This window comes from Salmo salar, chromosome ssa17 (assembly GCF_905237065.1).
Source record: "Salmo salar chromosome ssa17, Ssal_v3.1, whole genome shotgun sequence".
NCBI lineage: Eukaryota > Metazoa > Chordata > Actinopteri > Salmoniformes > Salmonidae > Salmo > Salmo salar.
In genome coordinates this window covers 64,670,315-64,683,211 of record NC_059458.1, presented here as the reverse complement: position 1 = coordinate 64,683,211, position 12,897 = coordinate 64,670,315, and the positions used below count along the sequence as shown (strand labels likewise).

General features: G+C 42.2%; 1 protein-coding gene across 2 annotated transcripts in view; it reads right to left on the bottom strand.

The window, feature by feature from the left end:
* LOC106576423 (muscarinic acetylcholine receptor M2) overlaps positions 1–4,706 on the bottom strand; it is a 75,562-nt gene extending 70,856 nt beyond the window's left edge. For both annotated transcript variants that reach the window (XM_014153600.2, XM_045699970.1), the window contains exon 1: positions 4,527–4,706. The gene's annotated coding sequence lies outside the window, so the exon portion shown is untranslated. The remainder of the gene's footprint in view (positions 1–4,526) is intronic.
* Positions 4,707–12,897: the final 8,191 nt, after the last annotated feature.

Genomic DNA, 12,897 nt, shown 5'->3' with positions numbered 1-12,897 from the left:
TACCTGTGGATAAGTCCACAACGTATTGTATGGATTACACTGACAGCTTAAAGAATTGTGCAATATTTAAGCACAAATTGCTAGGACTGTGCTGCGTGACCCGTTGACCATGCAGCCTAATACATCTTAAACTGTAAAAGACTATACAATTGTACTGCTGCTCACCCCACCTAAGGTGGAGGAGGGAATCAGGAAAAATCAGTTGAGTAAGCTTTTCAGCAATTATATAAGGGCCTTTGTGTATTTTCAGAAATGTGATGTTTGTGACAGGAAATACGAGGTAGAAGATACGCACCCTCTCAAAAGCTCGCTCACATAATAATGTAGGATACAAATAATCTGATGCAATGGTGTGTGTCTGATCTGCACCATAGCTGATGGCAAGCACGTCATATTGAAAAACGAAATACACCAAATGTATTCCGGGTCTGTACTGTACATGGCAGTGCTGTACAAAAAACAATCATATTTTCCTCTGGAAATTGAACTAAACTCAGCAAAAAAAGAAACGTCCCCTCACTGTCAACTGCGTTTATTTTCAGCAAACTTAACATGTGTAAATATTTGTATGAACATAACAAGATTCAACAACTGAGACATGAAGTGAACAAGTTCCACAGACATGTGACAAACAGATATTGAATAATGTGTCACTGAACAAAGGGGGGATCAAAATCAAAAGTAACAGTCAGTATCTGGTGTGGCCACCAGCTGCATTAAGTCCTGCAGTGCATCTCCTCATCATGGACTGCACCAGATTTACCAGTTCTTGCTGTGAGATGATACCCCACTCTTCCACCAAGGCACCTGAAAGTTCCCGGACATTTCTGGTGGTAATGGCCCTAGCCCTCACCCTCTGATCCAACAGGTCCCAGACGTGCTCAATGGGATTGAGATCCGGGCTCTTCGCTGGCCATGGCAGAACACTGACATTCCTATCTTGCTGGAAATCACACACAGAACGAGCAGTATGGCTGGTGGCATTGTCATGCTGGAGGGTCATGTCAGGATGAGCCTGCAGGAAGGGTACCACATGAGGGAGGAGGATGTCTTCCCTGTAATGCACAGCATTGAGATTGCCTGCAATGACAACAAGCTCAGTCCGATGATGCTGTGACACATCGCCCCAGACCATGACGGATCCTCCACCTCCAAATCGATCCCGCTCCAGAGTTCAGGCCTCGGTGTAACGCTCATTCCTTCAACGATAAACGCGAATCCGACCATTACCCCTGGTGAGACAAAACCGCGACTCGTCAGTGAAGAGCACTTTTTGCCAGTCCTGTCTGGTCCAGCGATGGTGAGTTTGTGCCTATAGGCAACGTTGTTGCCGGTGATGTCTGCTTTACAGCAGGCCTACAAGCCCTCAGTCCAGCCTATCTCAGCTTATTGCGGACAGTCTGAGCACTGATGGAGGGATTGTGCGTTCCTGGTGTAACTCAGGCAGTTGTTGTTGCCATCCTGTACCTGTCCCGCAGGTGTAATGTTCAGATGTACGATCCTGTGCAGGTGTTGTTACACGTGGTCTGCAACTGCGAGGACAATCAGCTGTCCCTCCTGTCTCCCTGTAGAGCTGTCTTAGGCGTCTCACAGTACGGACATTGCAATTGATTGCCCTGGCCACATCTGCAGTCCTTATACCTCCTTGCAGCATGGCTACGGCACGTTCATGCAGATGAGCAGGGACCCTGGGCATCTTTCTTTTGGTGTTTTTCAGAGTCAGTAGAAAGGCCTCTTTAGTGTCCTAAGTTTTTATAACTGTGACCTTAATTGCCTACCTTCTGTAAGCTGTTAGTGTCTTAACGACAGGTACATGTTCCTTCATTGTTTATGGTTCATTGAACAAGCATGGAAAACAGTGTTCAAACTCTTTACAATGAAGATCTGTGAAGTTATTTGGATTTTTACAAATTATCTTTGAAAGACAGGGTCCTGAAAAAGGGACGTTTCTTTTTTTGCTGACTTTAGGTTACTCGTGCATGTTATTTTGCGAATATTGCGCAAAGGCAATACAAATAACCATTCTGTTAAAGGCTCTTAATTGTGAGCACCAGAATGCACCCTATCAGCCAAGCTGTACCAGAACCAAATACACTTTGCAAGAACCAAACCACTACCAACAATTATTCAGTATTCAATTGGTCTAGCGTTGTCTGCCCAGTCTTTATCTCACAAAACCAATTAATTTCAACAATGAATTCAGGGTCACATTGTTCCTAATAATTACCAGTGCACTTACGCACGTAAAAGAGAGAGTGCAGAGTCCGTGCCTTTATGTTATAAATGATGACCACGTTTTTCAACCTGCACCTGGACCTCAAATGCATCAAGTGCACTAATTAATCAAACACACCAGACACATTAACAAGAGACACATTTGCATCCGTCTTCAAAGGGTTCGCCCCCTATCCAATCTGTTAAATGGCCAACGTCATTTAGACTTGGGAGACCAATAAGTAATGCAAGCACAGATTCTTCACCTATAAAATAAATCATGTTTTTTTTCTCATCACCTATCAACTCGATCAAAAACAATCATATTTCACAGGTTACAGATGGGACAGTCGAGACAGTGTGTCTTTAACCCGATCTGATAAATGCATATCCTTATCCTTATGTGAGTCTAAGGGGCAATTTATGAATAGCCAGGCACATTTATTCTCCCGCAGTGTGACCAGAGTTTTATATTGGAGATCACAGGGACCCATACATCACATGGAGATGGTAATCGATGCAAAGCACATTTTTATTTTCCAACCTCAAAAGGCTTGACACAGCTTCCAGCGACCTCAAAACACAAAAGCAGTGGCTCATTTCAAAACTTGATTTTGACGCAATTTCGGAACACGTCATGCAACCACGATAATGAGGCAAGCCCCCTTATTTGATCTGTTGAGAAATCTGGAATCGCTCACTAATTTCAATCCTGTTAATGCTGTCAGTTATACAATCATACAATCTGCTAATCTGTGTCAACATGCACCAGCCATATTCCAAACTCATCCTTCGGGGTTGCTTGCTCAGTGCCAAGTGCGCTTTTACGCGCACATTCAGCGAGACATGCAGCTTCATCACAGTCGAACAAACCCTGTTGTTTGTCATTAAATCGATCCCCTTCTCTCACCACCACTGCAAAACAACCATGAGTAAACTCATTGCGCATTGGGTGAAATAATTGAAGATCCACTCTTTCACATATTTCAGCACGTATGTTCATGCAGCGTGCTGTCCATTTATCGTTATGATGGTGGGATGCATAAATTAATGGAGGCTGACGACGAAATCTACAAACTATTCCCTGTCTTCCTTTGTGGGGTAGGGGACACAGCAATACCATTCTGTATGGACAGAGTCGTATTTGCACGAGGTATGAAGGTCTCCAAATCAAGGACATCGAGTCAAAATCATGCGTCAACTTCCGGATGCTTCATACTTCACTGTAAAATAACTACGATTATTTTATATTTTTATTTAAAATATATAAACACATTAACATATACAAAACACATATCAATTGCATATGTAAATGGTATACCCTCTTTGTGTCGCACAATAGAATAACATCTTAACGCAACATCTTAACGCTTGGGCTAGTACAGTTGTACTAGCCCAAGCGGGAAATTCGATACTGTTGAACTTGCTTTGAAAAACAATTAGCCAACTCTCACGAAATGCTTGCAGTCTTGCTGGAGAGGTGCCTGGCACGGGGATGCGCAATACCATTCCTATAGAGAAAGGAACCGTTCCATGGATGGATCGGCAACAGACATGCAAATGGTGGAAAATGTAATATTCAATTTATGATCATTGTAATTATTAAGACAACTAATTAAAGATTATTATCGTAACATTGTATATCGTTTCATTTTTGTCGGATGCAGAAACAATCTACTGAAAAGAAGATATGGATCATATGAGAATAAAATACTTTTTACTTTTCTAAAATAAAAGAGAATCATTCCAATATTGACGAAAACAGCAGGTTATAGATAGCAATCTCCATAGCACTATGATCATTTATTTATTTGCTAAGCTGAATTTCATTGCGCAATGTGACAATTCCATTCCGCATCATGGCATGGCACAATATACAGATATCTATGTCTAAAGCGCAAACCATCTCCACTTCCATGTCACTGATGAACACGTTTATTACATCCTCCGATAGGAAATATGACTCCTATAAGACATTGTCTATTGTATAGTATCGGTTGATTCAGTATAATGTAGTGAATGCCCAAGAAGGACCCTCATATATCATAGGTCATGTCGAACCTTGCTTGTTGCGCACAAATTTCTGTCAGTATCCTGCCACGACTGATGTTGATACATTATACATGTATCCCAAGTAAATTGATATAAAAACTTCCAAATGTACAGACTACTATAAAGATTGCACGATTACATTACACACGAATGTTATGCGCCGGTACACTGACTGAGCGAGTTTTATCGTGCGCATTTCTCTCCATTCTCTAACCAAACATCCTTAAGATTTGCGGGACATATGTTGTTGAGTTAATTACCTGCTCTCAGGCTTTTCTGCTACTCGTGCAGCGGGTTTCCTTCATCCGGTGCTCTCTGGAAGTTAGTTGGTTCGCTTCATCACACGGCTGCGAGTCTGAGGACATGCTTGTAGAATAAAGCTGGGGAGGTAAAGGTAGCTTCTTGGCTGGAGAAAGTGGCGAGGGAGGAGACCGCGTATGTGAGAGACAGAGAGAGAGAGAGAGCGGGAGAGTTAGAGGGGGGCGGTGCACAGTGCAGAATTTCATAGAATATTTGTTGCCGGTGAAATCCACTGCGTACCTGTCTTGCTTTTTGACGAACAAAACCGATGGTGATGTTATACACTGATTGTATGCAGAGTTGCAAACTGCGTGATAATTATATTGTATACTACACAAATGATATATGTCCTATCATGGTTGCATTGTTTGTGCGCTGTATGTGCCTAAAATTGATTTGCATTACTTGTGAAATGTCGTCTGGGTAGCCAAGGCTGTTTGTTTGAGCGGATTGCGTGGATGCCTTTCAGCACCATGGAGAGCGCACACGACGCCTGAGCAAGAAAACTGTGGGAGAAAGTCAATAAGAAGGTAAAGCTGCTGGCTGATCGTCTTCAAAACACACCTCTGTAGAGGAGGATTAAAAGGAGTTTAGCCATTTGACCGTACGTGCTGAACTGCACAGCACTCTCAATGATATGAGATTTGCTTAGCCGCTGGTTAAAACGACTTAACCTACCCCAGAACAATGTCTCCTAATGCTCTATGAGCGCTGCATTGACTGCGCACAGAGGCGTCAAGACCATAGGGAGCACATGGGCGCCCTCAGATTTATCCTGTTTCATTTTTTATTTATTGTTGTTGTTTCTTTGTAATACTACTACCCACCAAGCAATTTTGATGGCATACAGGCTATCAATCAAGTTAGAGTAGCTAGCTTGTCTAACTATCTTAGCTGGCATGATTTCTGACAAGGTTGGTACACTTTAGAAAAGCAAGCAATTACTAAATGTACTGATAAGACTCACATTCATTTCAATCTTTTACCCAGATTTGAGCAGAAATACAGAGAAGAATATTTAGTTTCTTTAAAAAAAGAACCCCCAGTCAGGAGGATACAGACAGCTCAAGAAGCATGTTAAGATATGCAGAAAAAAATACTTATTTTTTACGTTTAATAAAGCATAATGATTATGGGTCTAGATTGCAGGAAAAGGCTGTTTCAGGTGTTTGAAAAATGCAAAATGCTCCAACCAGCACCTAGTCACCCTCATGTACAGTGTATTTGGACTGTATTCAGACCTCTTGAATTGTTCCACATTTTGTTATGTTACATCCTTTTCTAAAATGTATTTAATTGTTTTTCTCCCCCCATCAATCTTCACAGAATACCCCATAATGACAAAGCAAAAACAGGTTTTTAGAAGTATTCAGAGCCTTTATTCAGTACTTTGTTGAAGCACCTTTGGGTATGACGCTACAAGCTTAGCACACCTTTATTTGTGGAGTTTCTCCCATTCTTCTCTGCAGATCCTCTCAAGCTCTGTCAGGTTGGATGGGGAGCGTTGCTGCACAGATATTTTCAGGTTTCTCCAGTGATGTTAGATCGGGTTCAATTCCAGGCTCTGGCTGGGCCACTCAAGGACATTCAAAGACTTGTCCCGATGCTACTCCTTTGTTTGTCTTGGCTGTGTGCTTAGGGTCGTTGTCCTGTTGGAAGGTGAACCTTCGTCCCAGTCTGAGGTCCTGAGTGCTCTCAAGCAGGTTTTTTTCAAGGATCTCTCTGTACTTTTCTCCATTCATCTTTCCCTCGATCCTGACTAGTCTCCCAGTCCCTGCCGCTGAAAAACATCTCCACAGTATGATGCTGCCACCACCATGCTTCACTGTAGGGATGGTCCCAGGTTTCCTCCAGACGTGACGCTTGGCATTCAGGCAAAATAATAACATTTTGGTTTCATCAGACCAGAGAATCTTGTTTCTCATGGTCTGTGAGTCTTTAGGTGCCTTTTGGAAACTCCAAGCGGGCTGTCATGTGCCTTTGACTGAGGAGTGGCTTCCGTCTGGCCACTCCACCATAAAGGCCTGATTGGTGGAGTGCTGCAGAGATGGTTGTCCTTCTGGAAGGTTCTCCCATCTCCACAAAGGAACTCTAGAGCTCTGTCAGAGTGACCATCGGGTTCTTGGTCACCTCCCAGACTAAGGCCCTTTTGGTACCCTTCTCCAGATCTGTACCTCGACACAATCCTGTCTCGGAGCTCTACGGACAATTCATTCGACTTCATGGCTTGGTTTTTGCTCTGACATGCACTGTCAACTGTGGGACCATATATAGACATGTGTACGGTATGCCCTTCCAAATCATGTCCAATCAATTGAATTTACCACAGGTGGACTCCAATCAAGTTGTAGAAACATCTCAAGGATGATGAATGGAAACAGGATGCACCTGAGCTCAATTTCGAGTCTCATAGCAAAGGGTCTGAATACTTATGTAAATAAGGTATTTCTGTTTTTATTTGTAATACATTTTCAAACATTCTAAAAACCTCTTTTCGCTTTGTTGTTATGGGGTATTGTGTGTAGATTGATTAGGAAAAAAGATAGAATACATTTTAGAATAAGGCTGTAACATAACAAGGGCAAGATAACGGTTACCGAGCAGCAGCCGACCTTTGTTTACATGTACAGCCCATCACACACATGCATGTACTTTACACTTTACACTGTCATCTCCTATATCCCACCCTCTCAACCTCTAAATTCTTATTGGCTGTTGTTTCAGCACAAGGCACGGTGCAAAGGATTGTTTGTAATGGCATGTTCTGGCCTCTTGAGATGTACAGTACATCTCTTGTTGTTCCAATTCACTGTGAAGCTGATGGGATCTTTTTATTATGAGACAATGATCTAAGCGACGTCTGGAAATAATTATTTTCTACGATTAGATCTTGTATAACAGGGATGTTATCGTTCACAAGCTCTCAGTGTGTTTGTCTGTTTGTTTCCCTCATGATATTGTCCATTATTATTCCCATTCACTTCCTTTCACAAGGCTTGGCATTGGTTATTCTGGGGGTCATTCCAAAGCAAACAGTGGAGTTGAAACATTTGGGCTTGGAATGTTCTACTGACATCTACTGGGGAAGCCTCTCTGAGTCCTGCTGTGTGCTCCTCCCAACACACAATACCTCCATATCAGCTGTGTTATATATGATAGAGAGCATTGTATATAGGAGTATACTATATCCCAACACTATGGAGACATTTTAATGCAAGATTGACAGACAGACAGGGAATTTGAAAAGCAGCCCAGTGTCATAAACAGACCCACCTGCCCCAAAACTGCCTCTTTCCATCTCTCCTTTCTCTTCAACTTGACAAAGCCATTACTCCAAGAAAAGCAATTTTCAGTTTTTAAGCCATTATTGTTGGGCTATTGCTAGTTGCCAAATTGGGAAAGGGGTTAGTAGACACTGTATGGATAGAAGCACTTCTAACTGTAGCTGTCAATTAAGACAGTGGACTGTAATGGTGTTTTGGCTTTTGCAAAATATACTCCTGCATTAAATAAGAATGCTGTCTTACCGTGTAGCAAAGTAGCGGTTGTTAAATTGGCTAGCGGTAAGTGGAGGGAATGCCTGCATAGAATATACTTTACATAATGTGAAGTAGAGGGGGGTCTGTGAGGAAAAGAAACATGAACCGGATAAAGCCATGGAGGTCAGTTGTTTTCTGGAGACACACAAACAAACACACACACACACACGCACGCACGCACGCACGCACGCACGCACGCACGCACGCACACACACACACACACACACACACACACACACACACACACACACACACACTCACACTCACACTCACACTCACACACACGCTCCCTCCACACATACTCAGATGCATGCTTCCTCCACACAAACAGCGTCTTACACGCGTGCGTAAAGAGTGTCACCTCAAACAGGTGCACAGATTATAAGAGGAGAGGATGATCAAGAGCAGCATATTGAAGTGGCACACTAGAGACAGCTAAAGGTTGGCCTCAATTAGAGGGTAGATGGAGAGAGAGTCTTCTGTTAATGGACTGTCTTTCATCAAATTAAGATGTGTTAAAGACACACACGTGAACCCAAAGATTAATTAAGGGGCTATTCTTCCACTTTGTATCTATTCAGAGCCATACTGTACGTTCTCAAGCACGGTGTTGCGAAATACAGAGGATCATGTGAGTGAAAACTTCATCAATCCAGTCCAGTGTAATAACCCAGTAATGCTCTTCTTTCCCAAGAGCAGGCCTTGGGGAGGTGGAGTATAGTGGGGAGTCCCAATGGAACCCTAGAGCCCTGTCTGCAGCCGAGTCATGATTGACATCAGGATATCAATATGGCCCTCTTCAAATACTCATGTTCAAGTGCTCCTCTGGTTGACACAATGTGTTGGAGTTACTGGACACTCATTAATCCTGGGGCTCAGAGGATCTTCATTTGACCTATATTGTGATAGCCAAATAATCCTGCAGTAACACTATTGTAATTTATTGTCTATAATGTTGCTTGATCGGTGGTTAGGCTATTAGCTGGCCGACAGTAGGCTACATGAAAAGTGCAATACCGTTAATATAACCGTGTGTTAGTGTGGGTTTTCAGCTAATGTATTTAAATTAGGAAGCTCATCTGCATTGGGGTGCAGGAAAGTTGTCAGCAACAAAAGAGTGATCAAGTTACATTTTTTTTTTACAATCGCTAGGACCCATTTCTCAATACTTAGGTCACTTTTTCAGAACTCTTCACACAGCGAGCACAACAGCAGTCTATGTGGACTAAACTGTGGATCATTTTTCATTGCTTTGGCACAAAATGCATTCAATGACTACATCTTTCAAATTTCATGAATTATTTTCTCACTCAGACACAACCACCACCAAAACTCTATGTACCAACAGGACAATTTGCACATGTTTACATACTCTTTTCAAAACTGTTAAACTTAAGGTCAAAACCTAACATAACACAACATTGAATAAGACAGCAATTTGCTATATTTCTACAGTAATAACATGTTGAAATATATTCCAAATCTAAAAAATGAAATACTATCAAAACAATTAGACCAACCACAGCTGATTCCCATTGTAGCTGAACACCTACCCAGGTGTTAGCCTTTCAATTTTATTACCATCTATACAAAAGGGGACATCTTAGGAATAATGCTGTTCTGTAATTTAAACATGGACCCTGCCAGAGATAAAGAAGTGGCTGACAGAGGAAGACGAGTGGCTGGGAGAGGGAGAGGAGTACGTATGCGTGGTGGAAGAAGACTGAGAGGAAGATCAAGAGCTGTAGTCTCAGATGAGATTAGGGCTAGTATGATTTGTAATGTAATAAATTATGGTCTATCAATGAGAGAGGCTGGTCTGAGAGTGCAGGCAAATCTGGAACTCTCAACAGTGGCATCTATTGTGAGAAATTTCCGGCAAAACAACAGGTAAGATGTGCATTCTGCAAGGGCATCTGACTGAACTACACATTACGGAAGTAAATTGAGCAAAGCCTCCAAACCCACTTGTGTGTAATTATTTTTGTATTTCTGCTTAGGACCCAACGGTTACCTCCCACAGGCAGGAGAGGTAGGATTTTCACTGCTGTGCAGGAAACTGCTATCGTTGATATGGTCATCAGAAACAATGGCATAAAACTCACAGAGTCGGGACAGAGTGTTGGCAGACAACATTACATTTGGAAATATTCACAACGTAAGCATAACAACTATTTCTAGAGTACTGAAACAACATCAAGTCAGGATGAAGCAGTTGTACACTCTTTCCTTTGAGAACACAATGGCATGTTTTTAGGTATAATGTAAGCTACCGTAATAGCCTAACTCTTATGTTGCCTTGTGGATTCATTTTAGAGAGTCATAGAGATTGAAGCCAGGCAAACATCCCACATATTCATCTTTGTGGATGAGGCTGGTTGGATGTCACAGTGGATGTCCCGGGCCAGAGGGGTGCCAACTTCACAATGTGTGCAGCAGTATCCTCTGATGGATTGCTGTTACACAAACCGCTAATTTGGCCATACAACACCGAGCGTCTCATTTCATTCTTGGATGACCTCTACGGAAGGGTTGTGCCAGGTGAGGAAAGGGTTGCAGTGAGGCGAAATCGGCTGACGTTTGTAATTGTATGGCACAATGTGGCATTTCACCACTCCCGTGCAGTCACAGAGTGGTTTGCAGCCCATCCCAGGATGGTGTCACTTTTCCTCCCACCTTACTCTCCATTCCTCAACCCCATAGAGGAATTATTTTCCTCATGGAGGTGGAAGGTTTATGACCCCCATCCACATGATCAAATGTCCCTCCTGAACACAATTTTTCAAGTTTTTAAAATGTATATATATTTTTTTATTTCTCCTTTATTTAACTAGACAAGTCAGTTAAGAACAAATTCTTATTTACAGTGACGGCCTAGGAACAGTGGGTTAACTGCCTTGTTCAGGGGCAGAATGACAGATTTTTACCTTGTCAGCTCAGGCATTTGATCTAGCAACCTTTCAGTTACAGGTCCAACACTCTGACCACTAGGCTACCTGCCGCAATGAATGCTGGATGACTAAACAGTAGAGAGGTGTCATGCTTGTTTTGTAAAGACATTTTACAAAAGAAAACATTGTGTAATGCTACCTGTTGTTAGTGTTGTTTAGGTCATTGTTTTATGAGTGACAATGTGTGCATGTTGGGTGACAACCTTTGCTAGTGTTATGGAAGAGTTGGTTTGAGACATGTATGAAGTGTTTTGGTAATTTTAGTGCATTTTGGATGTGAAATGAACTGCTGTGCCAAACTGAAAGTTGGTTAGGAGAACTGTGTGAAGAGTTTTGAAAAAGTGACCTACGTATTGAGAAATGGGTCTTAGCGATTGTAAAAAAAAACTGTAAGATCTGGTATCTGTAGCCGTCAATAAATGTCCCCAGAGAGAATGGAGGGAGTTGCACTTACAGGAGACCCCAAAGCAATGCTATCTCAAGGAGATGAGAGGCAATACAGATCAGTTTAATTTCTTAACAGCCGTGTAACTTACATGTCAGGTGGAACTCTTTGGGCCTTTATCATTCATCACAATTAAATAAAACTTAATGAATGTGTCTTTGTAGTCTCACATTGACCAGGTAAAAATGACAGTAATAATGACCTAAATGTGATTAATCTCAGCTAATGCTGTATGCAACATTCTAGCAAGGTTTCAAGAATGTCACTGGAAATATGGAATATGTTGTCATTTTCTCTTCCGCTGGACACCATGCCCTTGGGCTGTTCAGTTGGTCACAGTCCCGTATCCCTTTGGGGAAGGATAGTAACATATGTTTTCGCTCTTCACTGCTCCAGTATCAATACATATCCTGGAGGGCTGCAGTGTATGCAGCCATTGGACCCAACCTAGTGCCAAAACACTTATTTGTACTTTTCAAAGGATCATTCGGACATTGACCAGCTAAAGCAGGTGTGATAACCATACACACACGGTGGCCCATCGAGGGCAGGGGTGAAGAGCACTACAATATTGTTGGGCAGTGCATCCTAGAGAGTACAGATGATATTATGGTACTATCATATCTTTTTACATGAACCTCTAACATCAGCAATACATTGTAACGTACGTATCCCCTCAGTGAGCCCTGACCCAGAATCCTCAGGGTATGGTGTTATAACAGATAAATGAGCATGGAGCAGTTTGTCTTATTCAGGCCTGACAAGTCAATGACAAATTGGGCTGCTCTGAATCCACCTGGGACCGTGGCGACGAGAGGTGTGAAGGGAGAAAGAGAGAGAGAGTGAAACGCTACATCTCACAAAATATGCACAAATCAATAAAGAGGCAGGTGGAAGACATTTACATGGAAGCCAGGGACACGCAGCTGACACAATTTGTTCCGTTAGGTTACTCATTGGTTTTACCCACCAGTGAAAAGGAAGGACATTTGTTTTGGTTTATAACCAAATCAAACATGTAATATAACATAGTTAAGTGCAAAACATCACATAATGCGAAGGGGATGAGATGTTGAAATTATTCACCCAATTCCATTGGTTATACAGCTCTTGCTGCTTGAAGCATGACCAATCACATTTCCTAAAGTGTCCCGCCAGCTAATAACCACTCTGCTGAACAGAGCTTGTTGACACATGGGGCCTAACTATCATGCAATTACAACACATATTAGCATGAACGTATTGCTGTTGCAACATGGAAGAACATTGCTTTCTTCAGAAATAAGGTGCAATGTTCTTTAGTTCCAGCATTCCCTAATGGTCTCACTCAGATTTTTGACTGGTGTGTGACAGTAATGAGTGTATGTAACGTTTTGTTGGCATCAGCCCATAATAG